Source organism: Felis catus, chromosome C1, assembly GCF_018350175.1.
Source record: "Felis catus isolate Fca126 chromosome C1, F.catus_Fca126_mat1.0, whole genome shotgun sequence".
NCBI lineage: Eukaryota > Metazoa > Chordata > Mammalia > Carnivora > Felidae > Felis > Felis catus.
Window position 1 is genome coordinate 147621190 of NC_058375.1, and position 4736 is coordinate 147625925.

Genomic DNA, 4736 nt, shown 5'->3' on the forward strand with positions numbered 1-4736 from the left:
CACTGTGGAAAACAGTATGGAGGTTCCTCAAAAATTAAAAATGGAACTACCACATGATCCAGTAATTCCACCACTAGGTATTTACCCAAGAAAATGAAAATACCAATTCAAAAAGTTATACACATCCCTATGTTTATTACAGCATTATTTACAATAGTGAAGACATGGAAGCAACCTAGGTGTCCATCGATAGACAAATGGATAAAGAAGTGGTATACATAAACAATGGAATATTACATAACCATAAAAAGGAATGATCCCTTGCCATTTGCAACAATGTGGATGGACCTAGAGGGTTATTATGCTAAATGAAATAAGTCAGAGAAAGACAAATACCATGATTTCAGTTATTTTGGAATCTAAGAAACATAACAAATGAATACATGAACAAGAAAAAAGCAGAAATATAGCCATAAGTACAGGGAGACAAGCTGATGGCTGCCAGAGGGGAGAGGGGTAGGTGATGGGCAAAATAATTAAAGGGGAATGGGAGATACAGGCTTCCAGTTATAGAATGAATAAGTCTACGAGGATGAAAGGCCCAGCATAGGGAATATAGCCAATGATGTGATAACCATGTTGTATGTTGGTACATTTGTGAAGAACATTGCATAATATATAGACTTGTTGAATCACTATGCTGTAAACCTGAAACTAACATTACATTGTGTGCCAACTAAATATTTCAAGAATAAAATAAAATATATTAAAAAATCTCTTAAACTAAATATTCAATTCCATAACTCACAAGTTCTACCTTCCACAACACACGAGGACACAAGCACAATTCAGCCAAGGTCTTTGCCATTTTATAACAAGTATCTCTTTTTCTCCAGTTTCCAGTAACATGCTTCTCATTTCCATCTGAGCTTTCACCAAGGACTTTCAATGTCCATATTCCTACCAAAGTCCATTTATGATTCTTTAGGTCTTTTTTAAGAAGAAGGAGCTTCCTCTTTAGCTTTCCCCTTCTTTTTGAGCCCTTACCAAAATCTCCCTTAATGTCCACATTTCTGGCATGCACCTCAAAACTCTTTCAGCCTCTATTCATTATCTAGTTTCAAAGCCACTTCCACATGTTTAGATATTTGTTACAGTGGTACTCCATTTCTCAGCACCAAAATCTGAGTTAGCTCAGGCTGCCATAATAAAATGCTATAGACCGAGTGGCTTAAACAATAGAAGTTTATTTTTCACAGTTCTGGAGGCGGGGAAGTCCAAGATCAAAGTGCCAACTAATTTAGTTCCTGGTGAGAGCTCTCTACCTGGCTTACAGAGCACCACCCTCTCATTGTCTTCACAAAGCCTTTCCTGGGTGTGTGCACCTGGGATGGGGGTGGCGTGGGGAAGAAGGGTGGGGAGAGAGAGAAGAATCTTTCTCTTCTTTTTATTTTTAATTTTTTAAACGTTTGCTTATTTTTGAGGGAGAGAGAGATACAGAGCCTGAGTGGCAAAGGGCCAGAGAGAGAGGGAGACAGGATCTGAGGCAGGCTCTAGGCTCTGAGCTGTCAGCACAGAGCCTGATGTGGGACTCAAACTCATGCCACGAGATCATGACCTGAGCTGAAGTCGGAGGTTTAACCCACTGAGCCACCAAGGTGCCCCTCTTTCTCTTCTTCTAAGGTCACTAATCTCATTATGAGAGCCTCACTCTCATGACTTACCCTAGCCCAAATTACCTCCCCAAGGCCCAATTTTTAAACACCATCACACTGAGTGTTAGGACTTCAATGTAAGAATTGTGAGGGACATGAACATTCAGTCCACAATACCTTAGAATCTTTTTTTTTTCCCTGTAAGTTTGGTAGTGTCTTTTCTTTTGTTGGTAATTTTAGTAATTTTAGTCTTTATTTGTTTGTTTATTTATTTATTTATTTATTTATTTAATGTTTATTTTTGAGAGAGAGAGAGAGACAGAGAGTGAACGGGGGAAGGGGGGCAGAGAGGGAGACAGAGAGACACAGAATGCAAAGCAAACTCCAGGCTCTGAGATGTCAGCACAGGGCTTGACATGGGCTTGAACCATCAGACCGAGGGATCATGACCTGAGCCGAAGTCAGAGGGTTAACTGACTGAGCCACCCAGGCATCCCAGTCTTATCTCTCTTTTTGCTTGATTAAGCTAGCTAAAGGTTGGTCATTTTGTTAATCTTTTCAATGAAGCAACTTTTGTTGATTTTCTCTATTGTTTCTCTATTCTCTATTTCATTAAAAAAATTTTTTTGTTTATTTACTTTTGGGAGAGAGAGACAGAGAGCCAGTGAGGGAGGGGCAGAGAGAGGGAGACACAGAATCCGAAGCAGGCTTCAGGTTCCATGCTGTCAGCGTGGAGTTCAATGAAAGGCTCTAACCCAGGAACCATGACATCATGACCTGCGCTGAAGCCAGATGCTTAGCTGACTGAGCCACCCACGTGCCCCAATCCTCTATTTCATTTATTTTTAGTCCAACCTATATTATTTACCTCCCTCTGCTTGCTTTGGATTTAGTTTGCTTTTGTTGTTCTAGTTCCTTAAGGTGGAATGTTGTTACTGATTTTAGATTTTTTTTTTCTTTTTTAAGACAGGCAATTACAGTTATAAATTTCCCTCTACATACTGTTTTCACTGTATCCCTAAGATTTGGTATGTTGTGTTTTCCTCAAAGTATTTTCTAACTTCCTTTGTGATTTCTTTTTTGGCCCTGTGATTATTTATGATTGTGTTTAACTTCCATTTGTAAATTTGTTTAACTTCCTTCTGTTATTAATTTCTAGTTTCATTCATTGTGATTGGAGAGCATACGTCACATGATTTCAGTCTTTTAAAATTTATTGACACTTGTTTTATGGCCTAACACACGTTCTACATTGGTAAATGTTTCACATTTACTTGAGAATATGTATTCTGCAGTTGTTGAATAGAAGGCTCTATAGGTCTGTTTGTTAGTTGAATTATAGTGTTGTTCAAGTCTTCTATTTGCTTGATGATTTTTTTGTTTAGTTGTTCTACCATTATTGAAAGTGAGATATTGATAATTCTGACTATTGTTGAATTGACCATTTTCTCTTCAATTATGATAGCTTTTGCTTCATAAATTTGGTGTGTATATGTTTATGGGTATTATATCTTCTTGATGAGTTAATTCTGTTATTATCAAATGTCTTTCTTAGGCTCTAGAAATAATTCTTGTCTTAAAGTCTACTTTGTCTGATATTAGTATAGCCATTCTAGGTCTCTTTCGGTTATTGTTTACCTAGTATATCTTTTCTCATACTTTTATTTTCAACTTCTTTGTGTCTTTGAATAAAAGTGTGTCTCTAATAGACAGCATATAGTTGGGTTTTGGGTTTTTTGTTTTGTTTTGTTTTAAGCTATCCTGAAAATCTCTCCCCTTTAATTCAATCCCTATTAATATAATGAAATTACTCATAAAGTCAAGTTTATGCTTGCCATTTTTCTATTTGTGTTCTAAATGTATTTTTTTATACTTCCTCCATAACTGACAACTTTTGTTTTAAAAGAATATTTTCTAGTGGAGTATTTTAATGTCATTATTTCTCTTACTATATTTTTTGAGTTGTTTTCTTAGTGGTGGCTATGAGGGTCCAATTATCTTAATTCATAACAATCTAGTTTAGATTAATACCAATTTCATTGTAATAGTATGCAAAACTTTGCTCTTATATGAGTTCAACCTCTCCCCTCATTTGTGCAGTAAATTGCATCTTTATAGACTGTGTGCCTATCAACACAGAAAATATAAGGAATACTTTATACATGTATAAGTTATACTTGCACAGAGGCCATACTAGTCTTGTTTGTATTGTTTCAATTTCAGTATATATGCTGCCAAATTGGGCATAACATGATCTAATATTGGCATTAAAAACTACTCTGATTTCAGTGTGAAAAATGAACCAAAGAGGAGACCAGTCTGGAGGTGAGAAGACCAGTTAGAAAATGCTGAAGTAAATCAGGTAAAAGATGATAGAGGTCTGATCTAGATTCAGCATTAGTTTATTGGAGAATAAATGTAGGCAACTTAACAAATTTGAAAGATATTTAGAAGATAATATCAACTAGCCTTGGCAACTGGATGTATAGTTGAGTAAAAGGAGAGACAAAATGACTAATTCTCTGAGAGAATTATGGTGCTATTTCACAGATAAGGATAACATTGAAATAGGAGCTTTGGGGAAAAATACAATGAGTTCAATTTTAGACTTTTTAAATTTGTGATGCTAGTAGGATATTTAAATGAAAATAGGAGAGTTCACTAAAGATGGGATATCTAGGTTTGAAACTTAAGTGAGCATTAGGAGCTGTGAGTAAATATTTGAAAATGATTAATATGCAGATAGTAATGAAAGTCTTGAGAGTTTATTAGACTGTCCAATGAGAGTGTATGAAGTGATGATAGGAAAGGACCAAAGGTTGAAACCTAAGGAATAGTGATGTTTTGAGTTTGAGGATTCATCACAAGAAAATGAGAATAGCTCTAGAAGTAGCCAGAAAACAAGAAGAGTGTGTTGTCATGGAAGTTGAAAGAAGAGAATATTTCAAGAATTGAGATGTCACGTAAACTAAGGACCATATTGTTTTTATTGGAGTTAGCAATAAGGAAAGCCATTAATTACAGTAGCGTATTAAAGAGAGCTGCAAATTCTTTGCTATTCCTCCCGTCAAGAGATAAAATCATTTTCCCTTCTCTTGAATCTGGACTGTATAGAGCTTATATTGACCAATAAAATGTGGC

General features: G+C 35.9%; 1 non-coding gene across 1 annotated transcript; it reads right to left on the bottom strand.

Moving 5' to 3' along the window:
- Positions 1-3735: 3735 nt before the first annotated feature.
- LOC111562097 lies at positions 3736-3842 on the bottom strand. Its single transcript, XR_002745150.1, has one exon. It is a non-coding gene; the product is annotated as a U6 spliceosomal RNA (small nuclear RNA).
- Between the last annotated feature and the right edge of the window lie 894 nt (positions 3843-4736).